The sequence below is a fragment of the Dreissena polymorpha genome, unplaced genomic scaffold (assembly GCF_020536995.1).
Source record: "Dreissena polymorpha isolate Duluth1 unplaced genomic scaffold, UMN_Dpol_1.0 chrUn001, whole genome shotgun sequence".
NCBI classification, from domain to species: domain Eukaryota; kingdom Metazoa; phylum Mollusca; class Bivalvia; order Myida; family Dreissenidae; genus Dreissena; species Dreissena polymorpha.
Genome location: NW_026273315.1, coordinates 1,543,288 through 1,555,000, shown reverse-complemented (window position 1 = coordinate 1,555,000; position 11,713 = coordinate 1,543,288). Strand labels below are relative to the sequence as shown.

At 37.5% G+C, this 11,713-nt stretch overlaps 1 long non-coding RNA gene across 1 annotated transcript in view; it reads left to right on the top strand.

The window, feature by feature from the left end:
* Positions 1-728: 728 nt before the first annotated feature.
* Positions 729-11,713, top strand: part of LOC127863149 (uncharacterized) — a 32,336-nt gene continuing 21,351 nt past the window's right edge. Inside the window, exon 1 of the long non-coding RNA XR_008040945.1 lies at positions 729-863. This is a non-coding gene — a long non-coding RNA (uncharacterized LOC127863149). The remainder of the gene's footprint in view (positions 864-11,713) is intronic.

Genomic DNA, 11,713 nt, shown 5'->3' with positions numbered 1-11,713 from the left:
TATTCATCCAAGAGTTTTCTGAAGATCAATTGGGTTTTGGTTATGAAAAAATGTTAGCCTACTGACATAAAACCCCATATTTGGTTGACTAAATCCTTCATTGATAAACATTGATTGGTTAAATACTTTGTCCGCCAGTAACATATAGAAGTACAATTGAAAATTATATCACATACAATGACATGCAAATCAAAATTGTGAAATTTTAATATGTCAAATCAGGTTTAAAAAAACAATGCAAAATAAACACCATTTTTTCTTCTCTTTTTTCGAACTATTTTAGTTTATTTATATCAAATAACAAAAACAAGCACAAATGTGTATGAAAATTGCGAAGCACAAATGTATACCAAAATGATGAATACAAGTTAAACAATTTGTATTACAAGTCTAACTAGTTCTTAACCATCCAAGGCAGTTGATGTTTTCACGAAATACTGAGATAGTTCAAATGTCTCTAAATTATACTCATGTCAAACTATTTTGTTTATTTGTCGGAACAATAACATGTTGGTTATGATTGACAGGGCTACTCATCTGGAGTTGCTCATTTTAATATAGTATCTGACATCGAATGAATGTATTGTAAATGAGCTGCTCTATGGAAAAATACAGCCTCAATGCAAGTGGGTAAAGAGTCTATTCATATAAATCTGTGCAGTGGGCACAGACTAATCAGGGACACCACTTGCAGCCTACACTGGATTTGCATTAAGAAGCATATTCCTGTAAACGGAAAAATCCATAAAAGCAGAGAGTTAAGACACTTTAACTCACGTGCAGTAAGGCTGGTTATCACAGAGTGCAGCTCAAATACATACATTTTTACCATACTTGAAGATAAACGTCAGAATGAATTCCAGGTTTTCCATGCCAGAGCAAGTACTGAATTAAAAATTCTGAAACATATTCTTGTCCATTTGTGTGAAAGAACTTTAGCCATGAGTATACAAAATTTAAATAATGCATTATAACCCCCGTCGCCCTCCCTTCATCGCTCTCAAATTTCACCACTTATAAAACACACCCGGTCTACGTCTGGGGCAGAGGTTCCTCCTCCTTGGTGATCCCAAGCTCTCGCAAGAAATTCCCCTCCGCCTCCATATAGGTCTGGTACTCAAGCTTCAAGCGGTACTCAATCTCCTCGTCTGTCAGCAGCACATTCGGCGCAATCTATGGACACAACACAAAGAAATTCTTACAGTTACAAGGAACATTGAAAACAGTAAATAGCCATTTTGGGAAAATGGGGCTTAATGCATGTGCGTAATTTGTTGTCCTAGATTTGCCTCTGAAGTCCACTAAGGCTAATCTGGGACGACACTATTCGCCTAAACTATATTTTTATTAAGAAAAGAATTCCGTTAAACGAAAAATGCCATGAATGCAGTAAGTATTGTCACTGATTGTCACTGCACAGGCTAATCTGGGATGGCACATAGACACATGTCCCTGATTGTCACTGCACAGGCTTATCTGGGATGGCACATACACACATGTCCCTGATTGTCACTGCACAGGCTAATCTGGGATGGCACAAACACACATGTCCCTGATTGTCACTGCACAGGCTAATCTGAAACGGCAGAATGCACATGTCCCTGATTGTCACTGCACAGGCTAATCTGGGATGGCACAAACACACATGTCCCTGATTGTCACTGCACAGGCTAATCTGGGACGGCACATACACACATTTCCCTGATTGTCACTACACAGGCTAATCTGGGATGGCACATACACACATGTCCCTGCTTGTCACTGCACAGGCTAATCTGGGATGGCACATACACACATGTCCATGATTGTCACTGCACAGGCTAATCTGGGATGACACATACACACATGCATGAAGTTCTGTTTTCCCTGAGTGATGCTCATCGAATTATTGTACTGTATGTAAGCTGCTCTCTTGGAAAAAACAACAGTCTAAATGCAAGTGGGTAAAGAGTCTTTCCATATTAGGCCGTGCAGTGGGCACAGTCTAATCAGGGACAACACTTTCTGCCAAGACTTGATTTAAATTTAGAAGCAAAAATCCATAAAAGCAGAAAGTTAAGACACTTCACTCGCATGCATTTAGGCTGGTTATCACAGAGTGCGGCTCATTCTTACCATATTTGACGATACAAGTAAGAATAAAGTCCAGGCTTACCATACCATAGCAAGTACTGAACCATAAATTATCAAGCATATTCTTGTCCAATTGTGTGAAAGAACTTAAGCCATGAGTATACAAAATTTAAAAAATGCATAATATCCCCCCTTGCCCTCCCTTTATCGCTCTCAAATTCCAACACTTAAATAACACACCCAGTCTACGTCTGGAGCAGAGGTTCATCCTCCTTGGTGATCTCTAGCTCTTGCAGGAAGTTCCCCTCAGCCTCCACGTAGGTCTGGTACTCCAGCTTCAAGCGGTATTCAATCTCCTCGTCTGTCAGTAGCACATTTGGCGCAATCTGAGGACACAACACAGGCAATTTGTACTGTAAGAAGGAACATTGCAAACAGTAAATAGCCATTTTTGGAGAACAGGGCTTAACGCATGTGCATATTTGTTGTCCCAGATTTGCCTCTGCCGTCCACACAATCTGGGAGGACATTTCAATTGGGGTTGTAAATTTGATTCTCTCACATTACTCATAATGCATTATATTAAATTGCCTTTATCAATATATTTTATAGACGTGCATCTATATTAAAAACATAATGTACATTGCAAAAGAATTCTGTGTTTTATGCCTTAGGCCCTTTAACGTTTTATTCATATTTGTTAGCAATACCTACAATAATAATTATTGTTTGAAACAATATAATAGTAAAGAGGTACCTGAGATTCAGAGACTAATTATATAGAAATAATCTCACAATTTCATGCTCATTTCTTCATTCTGGTTTAAAACAAGGAAATTAATATCCCAATTTCATTTTGAATGAACAAGAAAGACATACAAATAGCAAATAAAACTGTATACAATGATAACTGATAACTTTTTTCAACACAAATTTTCAACAAATGCCTATTAAAAATTGCACAAATGGAACAAAAATACACACACATTTTTTTTTTAATTTACCAAAGTTGGTCTAACCTGTCTTAAATCCTGTGGAGTAAAATAGTTAAACAAGAAAAGTTTGTAAAACAGGTACAGGTATACTTGGATTGCAGCAAAACCCTACTTGAAACCTTGACCATTATTCTCTTGATTTGAAAATCATAAGGGGTCAACATTCATCAAGAGTATCCAGCCTATGAATGTATATGAGCTGTATTCTGGGAAAACTGGGTTTAAAGTGTGTGCGTAGTGCCTTCCCAGATTGCCGTTGCAGTCCTCACATGGCTCTGTGTGCGTAGTGCCTTCCCAGATTGCCGTTGCAGTCCTCACATGGCTCTGTGTTCGTTGTGCCTTCCCAGATTGCCGTTGCAGTCCTCACATGGCTCTGTGTGCGTTGTGCCTTCCCAGATTGCCGTTGCAGTCCTCACATGGCTTTTTCTGCTTCTATGGAGTTTTTGTATTGAAATGGCTCTTCTATATGAAAATCCAGTCTAGGCAGAAGGCGTTGTCACTGAATATCTTGCGTAGACAGCACATGCATATCTAGGACATCACTTCAGTAGACAGCACAGGCATATCTAGGACATCACTTCAGTAGATAGCACAGGCATATCTAGGACATCACTTCAGTAGACAGCACAGGCATATCTAGGACATCATTTCAGTAGACAGCACAGACATATCTAGGACATCACTTCAGTAGACAGCACAGGCATATCTAGGACACTTCACAGATATGCATTTAAGGGGCCTTTTCACAGATTTTGGCATCTTTTAACTTATTCATTAAATGCTTTATATCGATAAATGTAAACATTGGATCGTAAAAGCTCCAGTAAAAAATCAAGAATAAAATTACAAAAAGGAAAAGAACATTGCCCGGACCAGGTTTCGAACCAGTGACCCCTGGAGTCCTGCCTGAGTCCTGAAGTAAAAACGCTTTAGCCTACTGAGCTATTCCGCCGAGTACACATGCTGAACGTATTTTATACCTTATATGAGCAATCTTCGTAATTTCACAAAATTTAACGACAAAAACAGAACTCTCCAAATTATTCAATCGTTACGCGTTGCAACGCTTTATAATTTTTAGGTTTTAAAATCGTCAAAAGATGCATATAATGATTCTATTAGACCATGGTAAATGTTCAGTATTACTGTTTCCTCACAAATATCATAACTAAAACGAAAATTTGCGAATCTGAAACAACTTTTTTCAATTTTGTCAATTTACCAAAGCGTGAAAAGATCCCTTTAAGCCAGATATCCCAGAACAAGGCTCCTATGATCGGCATACAAGCATACATGTATACACAATTTGACAGACACAGCATGACCAGCTGTACAATTTTTGGTACCCGGCGGAAATCAGAATGAAATTGAAATTAAAAATGAAAGTGAAAGTGGAACTTTAAGCGAAAGGAAAGCAATTATGGAAAGTAGTTCCAACATGAGTGAGTGTTGCCTGTTTAATTATTGGTAACTGAAAGGAGACATAATGTGCATGAAATAAGTAAATGTATGTTAAATGCAATATAATGTAAAATGCGAAATCTAGTTGCACCATTAAAATGCAGCGTACGACGACTGTCTGTGCATGCGCGTATGGTCCGTTTATTATGTAAATTTTGGTAAAAAGCACAGACACACAGACACACAGACACACAGACATACAGACACACAGACACACAGTGATCTGAAAATCATTAGGGGTCATCTGCCGGTCATGACCAATGTACCTATAAAGTTTTGATGATCCTAGGCCTAAGCGTTCTTGAGTTATCATCCGAAAACCATTTAACTTTTGCAGGTCACTGTGATGTTGACATTTTACCTAGTGACCTGAAAATCAATAGGGGGTCATCCGCCAGTCATGATCAATGTACCTATGAAGTTTCATGATCCTAGGCCTAAGCATTCTTGAGTTATCATCCGGAAACCATTTTACTGTTTCGAGTCACTTTGACCTTGACCTTTAACCTAGTGACCTGAAAATCAATAGAGGCCATTTGCCAGTCATGATCAATGTACCTATGAAGTTTCATGATCCCAGGCCTAAGCATTCTTGAGTTATCATCCGGAAACCATTTTACTGTTTCCATTCACTGTGACCTTGACCTTTGACCTAATAATCTGAAAATCAATAAGGGGTCATCTGCCAGTCATGATCAATACACCTATGAAGTTTCATGATCCTAGGCCTACGCGTTCTCGAGTTGTAATCCGGAATCCATTCAACTGTTTCAAGACACTGTGACCTTGACCTTTGACCTAGAGACCTGAAAATCAATAGGGGTCAGCTGCCAGTCATGATCAATGTACCTATGAAGTTTCATGATCCTTGGCCTAAGCGTTCTTGAGTTATCATCCGAAAACCATTTTACTGTTTCGAATCACTATTACCTTGACATTTGACCTAGTGACCTGAAAATCAATAGAGGTTATCTGCCAGTCGTGATCAATGTTCCTATGAAGTTTCATGATCCTAGACCTTAGCGTTCTTGAGTTATCATCCAGAAACCATTATACTGTTTCTAGTCACTGTGACCTTGACCTTTGACCTAGTGACCTGAAAATCAATAGAGGTCAACTGCCAGTCACGATCAATGTTCCTATGAAATTTCATGATCCTAGGCCTAAGCATTCTTGAGTTATCATCCAGAAACCATTATACTGTTTCTAGTAACTGTGACCTTGACCTTTGACCTAGTGACCTGAAAATCAATAGAGGTCAACTGCCAGTCATGGTCAATGTTCCTTTGAAGTTTCATGATCCTAGGCCTAAGCGTTCTTGAGCCATCATCCGGAAACCATCTTACTGTTTCGAGTCACTGTGACCTTGACCTTTGACCTAGTGACCTGAAAATCAATAGAGCTTATCTGCCAGTCGTGATCAATGTTCCTATGAAGTTTCATGATCCTAGACCTTAGCGTTCTTGAGTTATCATCCGGAAACCATTTGGTGGACGTACCGACAGACGGGCGGACTGTCCGACATGTGCAAAACAATATACCTCCTCTTCTTCAAAGGGGGAATAAAAATAACAATAGGAAAATTATTGTACCACGTGGACCGGCTATCATCACGTGGTTGGTTATAACGGCGGGGATTGTTCAAGCAATGCTGGTTCCAGTCAAATCTCTGCGCGGATGCCATTATGATTTGAAGATCTCAACATCAGAGGGGGTAATCACTTGATAGTCAAATAGTGCCACGTCCATGCCTTTTTATACCCTTTATTACTTTAATTAATTTTCGTTTAATGCCGATCACTTTCCAGCGATATCAGCAAGAAAGTTATTATTTCGTATTAATATTTGCTCTACATCTCGACTTTACTCGCCACAACATTTCTTAGCGGAATCACAAAATTAAGCTCCCAATAAGAAATAAGCATGTTCTGACTAAGCATGAAGAACATCACAATTTCTTTTTAAATAATATTAAGTACTAAATCAATATACCAAAATCAGACTATCTTATACATGTCATTATGCAAATCATGTGCATGTATTATAGAACATCTGATATATGGATATCTATATTGACATTACCAACTCTTTTTTACTTATTAGTATTATTCACACCAAAATAAAGAAATTATAGTTGCACATGTAATATGATGTAAAAAAGTGATATTTTGAAAATAAGGACAGATTGCTTCAAGCAGGCCAATGCCAAGACACAGTGGTATCTTCTTTTTCAGTGTTTATTTATTCACAATAATTCTAACAAATTTAATGATGCCCCAATACTATGTAAGAATGTCTGCAGAATATTTGTATTGAGAGATTGATACATAAAGTTCTCAGAATTGAATAGAATAAAGTCTTAATAACACCTCACATTAGACAAAAAGCAGATTGTATTTTAAATATGATATTCTTGACAAAGAATATGAACATCACGTGCAAACACACAAGTAAAATGAATATACAAGACTGTTGATATTGTAAAATACAATCAACTGCAATATGCTGCCTTCAAATAGAGTAGCAGACATCAATAGGATGTCCATATTGGTGCAATCTAGCAAACTTATTATCAAGACCCAGGCAAAATGGCTTGGTCATAAATAAATATGAGCCTCTCTCTGTGAAAAGGGGGTTTAATGCATGAGCGAAAAGTGTTGGCCCAGATTACCCTGTGCAGTCCGCACATATGAGAGTTGCTCCATGAAAAATAGGCACGGGCTAATCAGGGACGACACTTTCCGCTTTTATGATATTTTTTCTGTTTAAAAAAAAATCCATTTTAAGCGGTAAGTGTCTTCCCTGATTAGCCTGTACGAACATGCTAGAATGAAGACATGTGTGAGATACCCAGACCTGATGTGATATCAAGACATAATTATCAAGATGCTATATGAGTACTTCAATTTAATAATATGAGAGTTGCTACATGAAAAACAGGCTTAATACTTTTTAATAAAGTGTTGTCTTAGATTAGCCTGTGCAGTCCACATGACACTCTCCGCTTTTATGGAAATTTGTGTTATAAATGATGTCTCTTGTACACAAAAATCAAGTCTAGACAGAAAATGTAATCTGTGACAACACTTTACGCAAGTGCATTAAACCCATTTTCCCCAGAGATAGGCTCCTATATAAGTGATATCAAGACACTGTCGGGTCACTAGGCTCCAATATAAGTGATATCAAGACACAGTCGGGTCACTAGTCTATCAGCTTTTCATTAGACAGAAGTTCTGCCAAGAGTCGTACGAAGTTCTGTCAACCAATCTTTCAGATTTTTATCTCCAATAAAGGTCTCTTCTAGGTGTCCGGTCGCTTCTTCTTTACTGCAAGATAAAACATATTTCAGTAGACTGAGCACCTTATCAAAACTTTATTTCGAGCCTTAAAGTAATTTTTGTTCAAGGATTGATTGTAAAACTACAACATATTTTTGAATTAATAAAATGTTATAATGTTTGCACAATCCAATCCATTTTTTAAAAATCCTTGAACAAATAAGCCCCGTTCTGGGATTACCCCCGGCTTAATTCATGTGCTCAAAGTGTTGTCCCAGATTAGCCTGTGCTTTCCACAAAGGCTAATCATAACCACACTTTCCGATTGTATGGAAAAAATATTAACAAAGGTATCTTCAAATATTTATGAAGATACCTTCAAAACAAAAATCTAGTGTGGACGGAAAAAGAGTTGTCCCTTATAAGACTGTGCGGACAGCACAGGCTAATCTGGGACAAAACTTTATGCAGATACATTAAGCCCAGTTTTCATAGAAGGCTGCTTAAATACCTACGACAAACGAACGGTGGTAGGAAACTTTGTCTTACAATCCCATAATTCACAAGAATATCATAAATCAAGTCGTTATAAGATGTAGCATTAACATTCAACTTTAAATGTGAAAATCATCCATGGACAACAGAATAAAACACAACTTTAACAATCCACTGATCGCCTTAAAGAGTATAAGCAGCAATAGAAATAACTGGCTGCCAGTTCGGCTGCACAAGTAAATTTACTTCCAGGCAAGTAAATTTCAAAATTTTGTAGAAAGTCCGGTCAAATAGCTTTTTAACAAATCTTGAAAAGTTTTCCCGCAGTTTATCAGTTTGTTTTAGGAGATAATGCATTGAGTCAAGATTGCAATTTTATAGTATTGTCTGATTCTGTTTTCTTAAAAAATAAGTATTAGATAATTATTTTGTGTACATGGTTCTGGCCTAATTACTCTTAGGCCTTGCTAACAAAGTTCAAAGTGATAGTTGCACGTCTGGGTAATTTACCATAAAAAGTTAGAATTTATCACTGATCTACCCTCTAATATACATTACTCACCCTCTGTGGGTGGTATCTCCCTGGCCTGCATACGGATAATGAAGCCCTGGGCCTTGTTCTTACGGAACTGCTAAAACGGGTCATTTTGTTCATTGCCGATGCCTTTGTACATGTCCGTGCGGTCTCGTACCTCTGCTGCCTCTATTGGGTTCACAATGCCCTGCTCCTTGGCTCCCAGCCCTTTACCTCCCCAAACTGAAGACAGGAAGAGGAGATTTGTATATGAGCCATGTTCTGTGAAAAGGGGGTTTAATGCATGTGCGTTAAATGTCGCCCAGATTAGCCTGTGCAGTCTGCATAGGCTTAACAGGGACTGCACAGGACATTTGCTAAGAAGAGACTTTCTTTAAACAGAAAATATGATAAAAGCAAAAAATGTCCTCCCTGATAAGCCTGTGTAGATTGCACGGGCTAATCTAGGAATACACTTTACGCACATGCATTAAACCCCCTTTTCACAATAAAGAAAATCAACAGTCATGCTCATGGAAATATGGGCTTAATGCATGTGCATAAAGTGTCCGTCCAGGTGGACCTAGACTGGATTTCATTTACAAGAGACTTTTTTAATGAATTTTTTTTTTAAGCGGAAAGTGTTCTTCTTGGTAAGCTTGTGCTGTAAAAACCGCCAATTGCCAGAAAATTCAGGGCATAAAATGAAGCCCAATGTAATGTTAGTAGCAAACAGGCCTTTGTCATGCTATAATTAATTGACATAAAATTGAGCTTCGTTCTGAGGAATCTGGGCTTAATGCATGAGTGTCATCCCAGTTAAGCCTGTGCAATTTGCAAGAGCTTATCAGGGACAGCACTTTCCACTGTTATGGAATTTTTTTTTCATAGGAGTCTTCTCAACAAAAACCCAGTGTAGACAGAAAGAGTTGTCCCTGATTAGCTTGTGCGGACTTCACAGGCTTATCTGGGATGAAACTTTACTTAAAGACGTTACGACCAGTTTTCCCAAAATGAAGCTCAATTAATGAACGAAACTAAGCAACAACATTTACAGAGCACTTCCCCATGTATACATACCCATCTTCCTGAGCAGCATACGTCCCTTGTTCTCCTCCCCTATCCCATGTATACATACCCATCTTCCTGAGCTGCATATGTCCCTTGTTCTCCTCCCCTAGCTTCAAGCAACAATAGGTTTATGCACACAAAGTTTTCAGAGGTCAAACGTCTGGTTGATGTTAAACAAATCTTTTAAATGTTCAGACGAATCGACGTCTGATTTGTTATAAAATATTTCAAGTGAACATATATAACATGCATTATGAAAAGTGGACGATCTTTAAGTGATTTGGGTTTCCACCGGTATGTGACTTCTGTTTCGCTTGCAATACTATCCAAGCCTTGCTTTTCTGTAGTAATAAAGGGTTTATGTAAATATATTTAATCTAATTTTATGAAATCGATTACGAAATTTACTTTTTTAAAGAGCATCTTAATAAAGACAGAAAATGGAAATATCAGTTTTACATGTTCTTGAAATGCATTTATTTCTGTTAGAAAGAAGGCTTGTTATACATTTTTCATTCTCTTAAATGCTAAACATTGTGTACTAAATCATATACTTATATAAAGATGCAATTATTTTCCCGCATAATAATGCATTAAAATGTACACATATGGATGGATTGATTTTTTTTTTATTAATTGATTGTTTTGGTGTTGGTGCATAACTATTGAAATTGGAACTGTACAGACAATCTGAAAAACTTATTGGGTACTTATAATTGCTTACTAAATGGAAAATGCTTATAAGTTATAAAATATTCAATATCTAAAGATAAAAAATTGTTGCAATTTGGTGTTGGTATTCATCTTTTAGCCAAGTGAATGTATAATGTTTAAACTTGTCTTCTAGTGAATGGTGATATTGTCAGTACATTGGTTGCATCGCTTTTACACATGTTATTGTACTATGTACATTCATGGTGATATGTCATTAATTAGAGAATATCTTACAATTTTTGCTGATTAATGTAATGATTATATGAGACGCGCTCCTGGGAAACCAGGCTTTATGCATGTTGGTAAATAATTGTCATCTCAGATTACGCGCTCTTGGGAAACCGGGCTTTATGCATGTTGGTAAATAATTGTCATCCCAGATTACGCGCTCTTGGGAAACCGGGCTTTATGCATGTTGGTAAATAATTGTCATCCCAAATTACGCGCTCTTGGGAAACCGGGCTTTATGCATGTTGGTAAATAATTGTCATCCCAGATTACGCGCTCTTGGGAAACCGGGCTTTATGCATGTTGGTAAATAATTGTCATCCCAGATTACGCGCTCTTGGGAAACCGGGCTTTATGCATGTTGGTAAATAATTGTCATCCCAGATTACGCGCTCTTGGGAAACCGGGCTTTATGCATGTTGGTAAATAATTGTCATCCCAGAGTAGTCTGCACAGGCTTATCAGGGACTTCTATTTTGGCTTTACAGAATTTTTATTTTAAAGAAATCTCTTGTAACAAAAATCCAGTTAAGGTGGAAAGTGTCGTCCCTGATCAGTTTATGCTGACTGCACTTGCTCATCTGGGAGGACACTTCGAGCACATACTTTAAGCCCCGTTTTCATAGAACGTGGCTCATATTATTGTCATCAAGACTTCTTTTACACATAGAGCTAAGTTTTTTGCTTGAAGTATAAATGATATCAATTTACATTTCATTATCTGTTTATACATAACAGTAGTTATTTCAGTGTACATTTTGTGTAATTTTTACATTGCTATGAAATACTTCAAGAAAAACTGAATGAGTTGCATCTGTAATAAGCTGTAGTAGTATGTATAGAGTTGATAAGGGATTGTCTGTTTGTGTATGTGTATTTTT